Raw genomic sequence first — 14,654 nt, forward strand, 5'->3', positions numbered from 1 at the left:
AATAATTTAATTAAGACAAGAAAGGGAAAAAGAAAGGAAGGAGGGAAGAAAAGAAGGAAGGGAGGGAAAGAGGAAGGAAGGAAAAGAGGGAGGAGAGAAGGGAGGAGGGAAGGGAGGAGGGAAGGGAGGAGGGAGGGGGGCAAGAGAAGAGGAGAGGGAGAGAGGGATAGATGTAAGGATAGAGAGAAGATAGGAAGGAGAAGAGGAAAAAGAAAGAAGGAGGGTGAGAGCTATGTGAATCAAATAAACCACATCTATGGGCTACCAGAGTTCTAATTCTTCTCAACATGTCAGAGATAAGACACTTGGCCAGGAAAAGGGAAGAGCCTGGTGAAGATCATGTAGTTAATTTATTGATAGAGCAGTGATCATGTTAGGATGCAGGCTTCCTTTTTCCCACCTCAGTGCTTGCCTGGCTTGTGCAGTCAGATATTTTCAGTAAATCACATTGAAATTCTTACTTTGGCAGCACTCATGCTTTTGTGCTTTGCTCTCCTTAGCAGCTTGGTTGAAAAGTCTCCAGATAAACTCCAGTTCCACAGCCAACATTGCTCTGGTCCATCAAGTAAATCTTCTCTCAATCTGAGAGGCAAGTTGGAAAGAGGGTTAAACACTGATGCTTTATTGAGGTTCCAAGAGTCGGAGTCAATGCAACTGAAATTTTCATTTCATGCTGGGTCTAATGTTTTGGAATCTATGTCTTTTCTTTCTTAATATTTCCAAAGTGTTGGTGCTGAGCTGACTATAAAAGCTGCTCCAGGAATAAGATTTAACAAAGATCTTAGGTTTTTCAAAGTACTCTGACAAATACAGGAAACTTAGAGTCAAATATTCTCTGAAAGAAGCAAAATTCTAAGGAATCAGAGGCATAAAGATGCTGAATCAAATGAAAATTATATAAAAATTTAATCGGGATGGGGAACACATGTAAATCCATGGCTGATTCATGTCAATGTATGGCAAAAACCACTACAATACTGTAAAGTAATTAGCCTCCAACTAATAAAAATAAATGAAAAAAATTTAAAAATTTAAAAAAATAAAATTAAAAAAAATTTTTAAGGGGCAGAAGGGTGATAAAATAAATGAGAGGGAAAAAAGTCATATATCCAGTATAAATAAAAATTTAACACTATTAAAGAGAGATACTATTGCATTAAATTATAAACAGTTCAAATGTTGTTTTTATTTTTAAGGAAAGAGATCCCTCAATACAACTTCAATCATACACAGAAAAAATAATTTTTAAGGCAGTATTTGAAAAGTAATTACACAAAAATAAGTGGGAAAAAGTCTACAATTTGTGGTCTCTTCAAACTATAATCACCCAGTGCCATGTGTCTAATTTTTACTCTATAATTGGCTCCTACTTGGCTCAGTGGATTTCTAAAGATTTTCAAACAATCACGATTATTTTTAAAAATCATGAGTACCATGAATTATAAATACTTATATTATGTCTGCTTTTATTTTATAAAGCTGTTAACTACTTTAATACATGAGAGAGTTGGGGAGGGCTCTGTTTTATAATACTGGAAGAGACTTGGTGACCCATGGAAGCCCTGAGCACTATTTTCCACTTGGGAGCTGATGTGATTTTTGTCATTAGCCATCTCCTTCAAAAACTGGAGATTCTGAAAAGAGCAAATTCAGAGCTTTGCATAAATGAAAATTTCTTTCATGTGTTTTCAACCAACAGAATTTAATTAAACATGGTTCATATGCTTTGTACTTTTTTAAACCAAATCTTCAGCATTGTCTGTTGTAATTGACAGCTTTAGTCAATAAGATCAATGCTTTGGGTTGGGGAAGACATAGGTGTAGCATTTACTATCAAAATTGAGGGAGAGAGAAAGATAAAGATCAAAGTAATTTGAGTTTGAATTATTTTTCAATTAAGTCTGTAATTATAAAAAAATAAGTCTGTGCTTATATGTTTCAGTGTTTAAGTACAGACACAAGTTTCCTATAATCAAATTCATTTTTGAAATGTCATTTCTACAGAAGAGAAAATAAATGAATTTATTTCAGACTTCAGGATACCGGCTTCCCTGATAGCTCAGTTGGTAAAGAATCTGCCTGCAGTGCAGGAGACCCCGGTTCAATTACTGGGTTGGGAAGAGCCCCTGGAGAAGGGAAAGGTTACCTACTCCAGTATTCTGGCCTAGAGAATTCCATGGACTATACAGGACATGGGGTCACAAAGAATCGGACACAACTGAACGACTTGCGCTTTCACATTTCTCTAACAAGGTCTTTTTCTTTTCTTTCTTTTCCTATCGAGGTGTCCCAAGGTCAACCTGTGTGGAACGGATGGAATTTCCTTTTTTTTTTTTTTTTCATTTATTTTTATTAGTTGGAGGCCAATTACTCTACAACACTGTAGTGGGTTTTGTCATTATTGACATGAATCAGCCATGGATTTACATGTATTCCCCATCCCGATCCCCCCTCCCACTTCCCTCTCTACCCGATTCCTCTGGGTCTTCCCAGTGCACCAGGCCCAAGCACTTGTCTCATGCATCCAACCTGGGCTGGTGATCTGTTTTACCCTAGATAATATACATGTTTTGATGCTGTTCTCTCGAAACATCCCACCCTTGCCTTCTCCCACAGAGTCCAAAAGTCTATTCTGTACATCTGTGTCTCTTTTTCTGTTATGCATATAGGGTTATCATTACCACCTTTCTAAATTCCATATATATGTGTTAGTATGCTGTAATGTTCTTTATCTTTCTGGCTTACTTCACTCTGTATGATGGGCTCCAGTTTCATCCATCTCATTAGAACTGATTCAAATGAATTCTTTTTAACGGCTGAGTAATATTCCATGGTGTATATGTACCACAGCTTCCATATCCATTCGTCTGCTGATGGGCATCTAGGTTGCTTCCATATCCTGGCTGTTATAAACCGTCCTGTGATGAACATTGGGGTGCACGTGTCTCTTTCAGATCTGGTTTCCTCGGTGTGTATGCCCAAGAGTGGGATTGCTGGGTCATATGGCAGTTCTATTTCCAGTTTTTTAAGAAATCTCCACACTGTTCTCCATAGTGGCTATACTAGTTTGCATTCCCACCAACAGTGTAAGAGGGTTCCCTTGTCTCCACACCCTTTCCAGCATTTATTGCTTGTAGACTTTTGGATAGCAGCCATCCTGACTGGCATGTAATGGTACCTCATTGTGGTTTTGATTTGCATTTCTCTGATAATGAACGACGTGGAGCATCTTTTCATGTGTTTGTTAGCCATCTGTATATCTTCTTTGGAGAAATGTCTGTTTAGTTCTTTGGCCAATTTTTTGATTGGGTCATTTATTTTTCTGGAATTGAGCTGCAGGAGTTGCTTGTCTATTTTTGAGATTAATCCTTTGTCTGTTGCTTCATTTGCTATTATTTTCTCCCAATCTGAGGGCTATCTTTTCACCTTGCTTATAGTTTCCTTTGTTGTGCAAAAGCTTTTAAGTTTCATTAGGTCCCATTTGTTTATTAAGATAATTTCCAATGATGAAACTTCAATGGTCCATCATTGAAAAATTTGCCTCTTGACCATGCCGCAATTTATTAGCATCTGTCATTAGCTCTGAACCCATGGAGACTGATTTATTGTATGTTCTAATCTTTCCTGGTGGTTGGGTGGTGGTGAGGCATGTCTCATCTAACCCCCAGGGTGGTTGTTGTTGTTTAGTCACTCAGTCACGTCCGACTCTTTGTGACCCCATAGACTGCAACACACCAGGATTCGGTGTTCTTCAGCATCTACCAGGGTGGTAACATCACCTTTATACTGAAGATTCCCACATTCACCTTTTTTAGAGAAAGCCCTTCTCTGAAACTTAGGCTTATACATCTAACTGCTTTAAAGACACCTCAAATTCAATATATCCAAATAAGCTCATTGCCTCCCCCTGAATACAAACATGCTTTTGTTTTTTGATAATACTACTGAGAACAACTATCCACTAAATTGCTCAAGACATAAATCTAGTTTCGAGGATGGGCTCCAATCTCTCTTCTTCTCCTTCTATCCTATCAATTATGTATTTATGTTTTATTCATCATCCCTACGTGATATAGTTTCTCAAATTTTCTCCATTCTCACATTCAAAGACACCATGATATGCTTCTAGGATCATTGCCAGATCCTCTTACTTGGCTCTGCTACTCCATTTTTTTAAACTCCCCTACAAATAATTCATTTTTGTAAGCAGATTGACCTTTAAATCATGTAATACTGACCATGCTCAGTTGCTAAAACATGTCAGTAGTTCCCCATGTTCTTATGTAAACTCCAAAACCTACATGGCTTACATGGCCAATGTGACTGTCCCTACCATCTATCTCAAGGATACAAGGCCATGGACAAATGTTTGAAGAAAACAATGCAGTAGTTTTTTCACTTAGAATCACTGTCTCAATTACAAATTTATTTCAACTAATAAACCTTGGTGAATTTTGATTAAACTATTATATTGTTTTAATGAGCTTTTACTGTGTACATCTTAGCTATAGTCTGACAGGTCCAGGGATTATTGCAACTGTACATGGCTTCACAAAGACCATGGCACAATTCCTCTTTCAGGAACAGAGGTCCCCAAAGGAGAAAGTGATAGCACATGCTATTATTAAATATGAGAAGTTTAGTATTAAAGTATACTTTAATATACTGTTTCCATTAGTATGCTGCTTTCATTAGTATTTTTCCATTAGATACTTCCATTAGTATCTTTTTTAATTCATTTATGGCTGTGCTGGGTCTTTGCTGTTGCACAGGCTTTTCTCTAGTTGTGTAGAGCAGGGGCTACTCTGTAGATGCAGTGCACAAGCCTCTTTCTCATTGTGGTGGCTTCTATTGTTGCAGAGCACAGGTTCTAGGGTGCACAAACTTAAGCAGTTTTGACTCCCAGGCTCTAGAGCACAGGCTCAATAGTTGTGGTGCACAGACTTAGCTGCGCACCGGCATGTGGGATCTTCCCGGATTAGGGATCAAACCCATGTCTTCTGCATTGGCAGGCAGATTCTTATCCACTGAGCCACTAGGGAGGCCCCCATTAGTATTTTTATTCTTTACCTTATCTCATACTCCTCTTCCTTTCTTCAGAAGTTGACAGAAGATAATTAGGACCACTCAATTGCCTTCTACGTAAAAACAAAAAACAAAAAAATCTCACACACACACACACACACACACAAAGTAACCTCCCCCTGTGTCTTAGTCCATTTGGCTGCTATAACAAAACACTATTGACTGAGTGGCTTATAAACAACAAAAAATTTATTTCTCACAGTTCTGGAGGCTGCAAAGTTCAAGATCAGAGTACCAACAGATTTGGCTAGCTTTCTGATGCAAGCACTTTCTAAAACAGCTTGTGTCTCTGATCATAGATGATTAGCTTCTGAAAAATAGTTCCAAATTAAAACTGAGATTTGTTAAAATAGATTTAAAGAGGTTTTGTAGGAAAAATGCCATATTGATTATCCAAAGAAAATACTATCTTTTCTTGTGTACTTTAATCCTGAGAGTCTAAAACTCTATATATTTTGTCCCATAATGCATGGAGACATAACTTTATTGGAATCCAAGAATCTCCATAATCTTTAAAAATTCCTTTTTTTTTTCCCAAAACAAAAATTATTTTTATCCAGTGGCCAGTAGTCTAGGGGTGATGTGGTGATACACCCAGGGAAGTTTGAGAAATTGAATATTTCCATTCTCTAGTGGAATGGAGATATAGTGGATGGAGACGAGAAATTTTCATAGCTTTTGGGCAGTCAAAGTTGACTTCTGCCCATAAATTGACATTCTAAATGACTTGATGAAACAAATAAGGCACCCAGACTTACTATCTAAAAATGAAATTCTTCTGCACAAATATGGAGTGTGTTAGCCTTTTGTACTGCAGCTTTTCATGAGTTTTAACCCTTGCTTTAAAAAACAAAAAAAAAGCAGATGAACTTTGTAAATTGCTTAAATAAAAGTAAACCAGTGTTTACACTTGGAGTGCTTTAAGTTAGTGTCCATAAAATGTTTTTTCTTTAGAGAGTACAGTTGACCTCTCAACAACACAAGCCAGATGGTGGTCAGATGCCAGATATATCCAGACTTGACCCCAAATATGACTTTGCTGTTTCTGTGGCTAAACTCGAATTACTGCTTTCTATGCTTTATTTAACCTAGGCTTTAAGCTTGCAAGTAATGGTAATCTGTGCTCTCAAACTGCGTGAATGGGAGTCCCCAGGACTGTCTGCGTGGCACGGACTATAAGCACATGGGGCTGATAAGTTCCCAGTGGACAAATAGTGGTGAACTACGGCCTTAATTGGAATTGTATTATAATGTGATAAAACATATAATGATTTATTTCAAAAAATTGATTCTTGATCAAAGTTCAGGACATCTGTGAATGTAAATCCCTCTACTTATGATCTTTTAGGAAATGGCAATCCACTTGAGTATTCTTGTCTGGGGAATTCCATGGACAGGCTACAACCTATGGGGTCGCAAAGAGTTGGATGCAACTGAGCTACTAACACTTTCACTTTAAAAGTCCATATGCAGGTAGATTGACAATTCAATTACCCACTCTAGAATTATTTTTCTTAGTAATGAATTTGAGATCCTAAACTGATTTATAAATCAACATCCAAAAAAAAAAAAAAAAGGAAAGTTAACATCCATATGTTACCTTCAAGATGTCAAATTCCTCATTGTCTACAGTGATATTGTCTTTCTTTTCTCTTTTAATGAATATAGCTTCTCCTTGAACTTTTTTAGTATAAACTTATTTACAGAAAAATGTAAAACAGAAATAGAAAATTTTGCAAAATAAAATAGAAAATATAAAAATGTAAAATTTTGAATTATGTCCATTTTGACCATTACAGATAGGAAACAATTAGTATTTGTCAAACAAAGACAATGAGGTTACATACATAGAGCTTGTTATTGTATTATATTCCTAAATTCTAAAAATTATTGTTAACTGAGAGAGGCAGGAGATGTAAAAACATCATTGTAATTCAGTAACACTCTTCTAAAGAACTGGGTTTTATCTCAGTACAAGTACACAAATACACAATTATAAGAAATAATACAAGTACACAGCCTGGATTTTCATCCTAATACCAGATTCTAAGAGTATTTTCGAACTACTCTTACACTAATAGGCTACGGTTTGAAAAATGAAGCCATAAAACACTATTACTTGAATGAAATTTCAGAAAAATATCCAAATATACAATACTTTGCTTTACATCTGAGTGTTTCTTTAAAGCTTCATATTTTCTCCTCAAAATCTCTCTCAACCAGATGTCTATTTGTGAACAAGGCTCTCAGCTTAACAGGTGTTTCATTGTTGTTCAGTCGTTAAGTGATTTATTGTTGTTCAGTCGCTAAGTCAAATCGGACTTTTTGCGACCCCATGGACTGCAGAATGCCAGGCTGCCCTGTCCTTCACTCTCTCTCAGAGTATGCTCAAACTCATGTCCACTTAGTTAGTCATGCCATCAAACTATCTCATCCTCTTTTGCTCCCTTCTCCTGCCACACTAAATCTTTCCCAACATCAGAGTCTTTTCCAATAAGTCGGCTCTTCGCATCAGGTGGCCAAAGTATTGGAGCTTCAGTTTCAGCATCAGTCCTTCCAAAGAATATTCAGAGTTCATTTCCTTTAGAATTGACTGGTTTCATCTCCTTGCTGTCCAAAGGACTCTCAAGAATCTCCTCCAGCACCACAATTCAAAAGCATCTCAGCCTTCTTTGTGACCCAACTCTTACATCAGTACATAACTACTGGAAAAACCATAGCTTTGACTAGACAGACCTTTTTCCAGTGATGTCTCTGCTTTTTAATATGCTATCTAGTTTTCTCACAGCTTTTCTTCCAAGGTGCAATTGTCTTTTAATTACATGGCTGCAGTCACAATCTGCAGTGATTGTGGAGCCCAAGAAAATAAAGTCTGTCACTGCTTCCACTTTTCCCCCATCTATTTGCCATGAAGTGATGGGACCAGATGCCATCATCTTAGTTTTTTGAATGCTAAATTTTAAGCCAGCTTTTTCACTCTCCTCTTTCACTTTCATCAAGAGGTTCTTTAGTTCCTCCTAGCTTTCTGCCATTAGAGTGGTATCATCTGCATAGCTGAGGTTGCTGATATTCCTCCGGTAATCTCGATTCTAGCTTGTGAGTCGTCCAGCGTAGCATTTCACATGATGTACTCTACATATCAGTTAAACAAGCAGGGTGACAATATATAGTCTTGACATATTCCTTTCCTAATTTGGAATCAGTCTGTTGTTCCATGTCCAGTTCTTATTGTTGCTTTTTGACCTACATGCAGGTTTCTCAGGAGGTAGGTAAGGTGGTCTGGTATTCCCATCTCTTTAAGAATTTTCCACAGTTTGTTATGATCCATGTAGTCAATGAAGCAGAAGTTTTTCTCAAATTCCCTTGCTTTCTCTATGAGCCAACAAATGTTCATAATATGATCTCTGGTTCCTGTTTTTTGTAAATCCAGCTTGTACATCTGGAAGTTCTCACTTCACATACTGTTGTATACAAGCTTGAAGGATTTTGGGCATTACCTTGCTAGCATGTGAAATCAATGCAATTGTACAGTAGTTTGAATATTCTTTGCCTTGCCCTTCTTTGGGACTGAAATGAAAAGTGACTATTTTCCATCCTGCGGCCACTGCTGAGTTTTTCAAATTTGCTGACATAGTGAGTGCAGCACTTCAACAGCATCATCTTTTAGGATTTTAGATAATCAGCTTGAGTTTCATTACCTTCACTACCTTCGTTCGCAGTAATGCTTCGTTAAGGCCCACGTGACTTCACACTCCAATATCTCTAGCTCTAGGTGAGTGATCACACCACCGTGGTTATCCAGGTCATTAAGACCTTTTTTGTAGCGTTCTTCTGTGTAATCTTGCCACCTCTTCTTGTTATCCAGGCAAGAACTCCCCAGACAATAATACTGGAGTGGGTTGCCGTTCCCTTCTCCAAGGGATCTTTCTGACTCAGGGATTGAACCTGGGTCTCCCTCATTGCAGAAAATTTCTTTACAGTCTGAACCACCAGGGAAGCCCATAACAGGTGATTAAAAGGGGTAATAAAGGCTTTGCTAAAGTTTAAAACACTCTTATTCATTTTAAAGATTCCAGAGAAGAGTTTTCTAGAATGCGCTTACAATATATAGTTATGCACTTGTTTATATTTAAGAGACCCTTAGCAAAGAAAGGGCTTCCCTGGTGGCTCAGCTGGTAAAGAATCCAGCTACAATGTGGGAGACCTGGGTTTGATGCCTGGGTATTCTGTATTCTGGCCTAGAGAATTCCATGGACTGTACAGTCCATGGAGTCACAAAGAGTCAGGCATGACTGAATGACTTTCACTTCACTTCACTTAGCAAAGAAAACAGCTCACAAAGGAGTACCTAAATCTATTCCTTTATCTCTTGGGAGTTCAAAATGTACATTAACCTCTCAGAGGCTTCAAGAAGTCCTGCCATGGGGAAACTGGTTTGGCTTTAACATGGGAGTCTCATATTTTCAAACACCAATACTTATTAATGTGGCACTGTATATTGGGGGAATTGCCAGGAACAATAAAGTTGAAGGGCTTTTAAAATTCAAAACTTTAAAAATTGTTTTTAAACTATGTAGCAATGTTCAAAGCTCATTATATCACCATGATTACAATCATAAAGTACTTTCCAGTTTACAGAGCACTTTCATAAGCACCATCTCACTTTATTCCTAAAAAATATCTTAGGAACTAGAAAAGGCAATTATTATTAACACTCACTTTGAAGATGAAACAACTAAAGTTTACAAAACTTAAGTGAGGGTTCAAGTTCCTGTGAAGATGAATAAGCAGTTCCACTCTGCCTCTCCAGCTGAACACTACAAAAAGCCCTTGGCAGAATGTGTGGAGTGACCACACAAGAACTCTAAGTAAATTGTAGCAGGTGGCTTGGGAAGAAAAGCAGAACACAAAGTACAAGCAATCAGTGGAAAGTTTCCTTGCTCTATTCTTTTTTTCTTGCGTATTTCCTTGTATTTGAGTCAGTAGGAGTCCCAGTGTACCAGGTATGGAGAAAGAGCATTTCAAGAGAAATTAATCTTCTTTTGTTCTTAGGGTTGGGAAGTGTAGCCTCTAGAAGACAGAGAAAGTGGGGGAAATTCCCTAAAGTTTCCTTCTTTCTCTCTCAGCTTTGCTGGAAGCTTCCAGCAAGCCCCACTCCTGAAGATTCAACCCTGTGGTAGTGATGGCAGTGGAAGCTAGGTGGGTACCTGAAGAGAGGAGAATCCTGCTCTCCAACCAGAGAACCCATGTGGTCCAAAGATCATGAAGGAAAATCTCCATTTATTGTCTCTGTTCTCCCACCACTTGCATCTAGAAGCAGAAGCAAGCTCAGGACCCACATGCAGGTCAAAAAGACCAATAGAGGACCAAAAAGGAGAGATTTTGGGAGGGAGACTGTCTGGGGAATCACTATAGAGAAGATAGAGCTCAATAAAAGGACCTCAAAATATTTTATTTGAATCCTTTGACTTATCCCTGAACCGAGCAGTATATAGGACCCTAAACAGTAAACCAGTAGCTTTGAGAATGGAAATATGAGGTAGACTACCCTCAGACTTCAGATTGGCCCCCAGGAGGCACACATGCAATAGAGAACTGAATAACATTGCAAGATTTTGAGACGTATACTGACATTTGAATCACGGTCCACATAATGCATATTAGAAACTGCAGCCAGCACCTAACTAAGCTAATTGCTTGCTAAAACAAAACAGTGACAACAACAAAAAAGCATTCTCTGTAGGATCTAATCAAGACCCAGATGCTTATAGCCTAATATCAAAATATTCAGCATTCAGTCCCAAATTTTTCAATACATAAAAAAATCAGAAATGTCTGACAAATTACCAAGGGAAAGGAAATCAACAGACATTAACCTAATATGAATAAGGTGTTGAATTAGCTGGCAAAGACTTTAGAGAAACTATTATGAAATGCTCAAAGAAGTAACAATAAACATTCTTAAAACAAATGCAAAGACAAATTTCATCAGAGAAATAGAAGCTATAAAAAAGAGCCAAATGGAAATTTTCAAACTGAAAAATACAATCACCAAATAAAAGAAAATTTACTAGCTGAGCTCAAAAGTAGAATGAAGACAAGAGAAGGAGTTAATGAACTTGGATGTAGATCAGTAAAAATTATTTAATTTGATAGTTGGAGAATTGAAAGGAATTGAAATAAAAAATGAACAGAGTATGAAGAACATGAAGAAAATATCAGAAAGCCTAACACGTGTGTTTTGGGGGTTTCAGAAAGAAAAGAGAAAAAATTATTGCACAGAAAACATATATATTTTAAGAAATAATGCCTAAAAACTTTTCAACTTTGCTAAAGGTATAAACTTGCAGATTCAAGAAGTTCAGCAAATCCCTAATGCATAAACTCAAAGAATTCTATGTTGATACATATCACAATCAAAGTGATGAAATCAGAGATAAGGAAAATAAAGCTTCACATATAGGAGAATAACTATTCAAATGACTAGATTTATCATCAAAAAGAAGGCAGGGGAACAAAAAGTATAGTGCTTATAGTGCTACTGCACTATAAGAAAATAACTTTCAACCTATAATTCAGTAAAAATGACTTAAATTCACAATTTAAAAGGAAATAAGTATATTCTCAAATGAATAAAAACTAAGAGAATTTATCACCAGAAAACCTGCTATACAAGCATTGTAAAAGAGTATTACAAGTATCGTAAAACTTTTCAGGTGAAAGGGAAAAGATACTAGAGAGAAATATGGACTTTGGGGAATAAAAGAAGAGCAACACAAATAGTAAACATTGATAAATAAACAGAGTATTTTTCCTTGAAGTTATTTAAAATGGTTCTTTAAGTTTTTAAATGGTTGAAAGTAATTATTCAGTGAACATAGACTTAATAAATATCACAACTAAATCATAAAGGAAGATACAGTGGTAAGGTTTCTACAGTTGAGTAGAAATGGTAAAATATTCATTCTAAGTAGACTATGAAAACTTAAGTATGTGTATTTACTACTTAGAGTAACCATTAGAAAAATATACAAAAAGACATATTTAAATCAATTTATAAAATTAAAGGTAATAGTTACAATATTCAAATAACCCCAAAGAAGGCACAGGCAGTGGAATGAAAAATAGAGGAGACAAAAGAAAACAAAAAATAGAATGGTAGACCTCTCTAAACATATCAATATTTAATTTAAAGACAAATGATTTACACTCACTAGTTAAAAGACAGATCTGTTAGACTGGGAAGAGGGTAACAAATATATATGGTCTATAAGAATTCCACTTTAAATATAATGATATTGGTAGATTAGAAAGGAAAAGGATGGTAGTAATATAATCACTAGTCAGAGGAAAACTAGAATATAGTATTATCAGACAAAATAAACCTCAGAGCCAAGAAACTTAGCAGAAATATAGAGGGGTATTGCTAATGATAAAAGAGTCAATATGTTAATAAGACATAACAATGCTAAATATATAACTAACAACAGAGTTTCAAAATACTTAAAGCAAAAATGGGTAGACATGACAAGAAAAACATACCAATTCTTATTAGATTTCAGCACTCCTTTCTCAGGAATCCTAAGGATACAGAAGAACAGAACAACCCATCAGACAAATGGACAAATTGACATTTATGGAACAGGTCACTCAACAACAGCAGAATACTCATTCTTTTCATGTGCACATAGAACATTCACCTTGATAGACCACATCATGTATCATAGTAGAAACATTAACTAGTTTAAAGGAATGGTAATTATACAATCATGTTCTCTGATCATAAATTTATCATATGATTCAGAAATCACACTCAGCTATTTATTCTAAAGAGATATAAACTTATGGTTATACAAAATATGTACATGAATGCTTATAGACATTTTATTCATAATCATCTAACACTAAAACTAACTTAAACGTCCTTCAATAAGCCAATGGATTTAAAAGTAACCATTCTTCTATTAATGGGTTACTATTGCAAATATTATTAACTACTATTAGTATACTACTGCATACAATAAAAAGGAACATGCGACATTACTGATGAATCTCAGAGACATTATGCTGAGTGAAAGAAGTCAATGGCCAAAGGTTACGTGTTATATGAGTCCAGAAATATGAAAACCTAAAAGAAAGCAAATGTATTTGGAAGAAGAATAGATTAGTTGATGCCAGCAATCCGGAATAAGGGGAGGTTTTAACTATTATATACTGAAAATCAAGATCAAGTGAGCTTTTGTCCTTCTGCTCCACGGGAGGTTTCTGTCCTCCCTGAGCTCACCTTAGGAAACCTGCGTTACCTTTGACAGGTGTACCACCCCAGTCAAATTCCCCACCTGGCACTGTCCCCACAGTGTGTTGCTCCATAAGCAAGACACTCAGGGCTCAACACCCGCCTCACAGGGTCAGTGAAAAAATGATCTTAGACAGATGGGAATATCGGACCATCTTACCTGCCTCCTGATAAACCTGTATGCAGGTCAAGAATCAACAGTTAAAACTGGACAAGGAACAATGGGCTGGTTCCAAACTGGGAAAGGCGTACGTCAAGACTGTATATTGTCACCATGCTTATTTAGCTTATATGCATGAGAAATGCCATCCTGGGTGAAGCACAAGCTAAAATCAAGATTGCTGGGAGAAATATCAATAATCTCAGAGATGGAGATGACACCACCCTTATGGCAGAAAGTGAAGAGAAACTAAAGCACCACTTGATGAAAGTGAAAGAGGAGAATGCAAAAGCTGGCTTAAAACTCAACATTCAGAAAACTAAGATCATGGCATCCAGTCCCATCAATTCATGGCAAATAGATAGGGAAACAATGGAAACAGTGACAGTCTTTATTTTCTTGAGCTCCTAAATCACTGAAGATAGTGACTGCAGCCATGAAATTAAAAGACGCTTACTCCTTGGAAGAAAAGCTATGACCAACCTAGACAGCATATTAAAAAGCAGAGGCATTACTTTGCCGACAAAGTTTGTCTAATCAAAGCTATGGTTTTTCCAGTAGTCATGTATGAATGTGAGAGTTGGACCATAAAGAAAGCTGAGTGTCAAAGAATTGAATTGTGGTGTTGGAGAAGACTCTTGAGAGGCCCTTGGATTGCAAGGAGATCCAACCAGTCAATCCTACAGGAAATCAGCCTTGAATATTCATTGGAAGGACTGATGCTAAAACTGAGGCTCCAAAATTTTGGTCACCTGATGTGAAGAGCTGACTCACTGGAAAAGACCCTGATGCTGGGAAAGATTAAAGGCAGGAGGAGTAGGGGATAAAGAGAATGAGCTGGTTGGATGGCATTACCAACTCAATGGACATGAGTTTGAGCAAGCTCCAGAAGTTGGTAATGGACAGGGAAGCCTGGCATTCTGCAGTTCATGGGGTCACAAAGAGTCGGACACGACTGAGTGACTGAACTGATCTGAACTGAAAAATTACAAAGGTTTTAACTATTACAAAAGAGTTCAACTAATACAAACGAGTAAAAGAAAAACATTGTTTGATGTAATGCTCTATTCCATATCCTGATTATGGTGATTGTTACAAGAATTTATACCATTG

At 36.9% G+C, this 14,654-nt stretch overlaps 1 long non-coding RNA gene across 1 annotated transcript in view; it reads right to left on the reverse strand.

Moving 5' to 3' along the window:
• The window catches only part of LOC122675976, a 33,130-nt gene extending 19,483 nt beyond the window's left edge, over window positions 1–13,647 (reverse strand). The window contains exons 1-2 of the long non-coding RNA XR_006335381.1: window positions 12,628–13,647; window positions 462–582 (exon numbers count right to left, since the gene is read on the reverse strand). This is a non-coding gene — a long non-coding RNA (uncharacterized LOC122675976). The remainder of the gene's footprint in view (window positions 1–461; window positions 583–12,627) is intronic.
• Window positions 13,648–14,654: the final 1,007 nt, after the last annotated feature.

Source organism: Cervus elaphus, chromosome 19 (assembly GCF_910594005.1).
Source record: "Cervus elaphus chromosome 19, mCerEla1.1, whole genome shotgun sequence".
In the NCBI taxonomy this organism is placed as follows: Eukaryota; Metazoa; Chordata; class Mammalia; order Artiodactyla; family Cervidae; genus Cervus; species Cervus elaphus.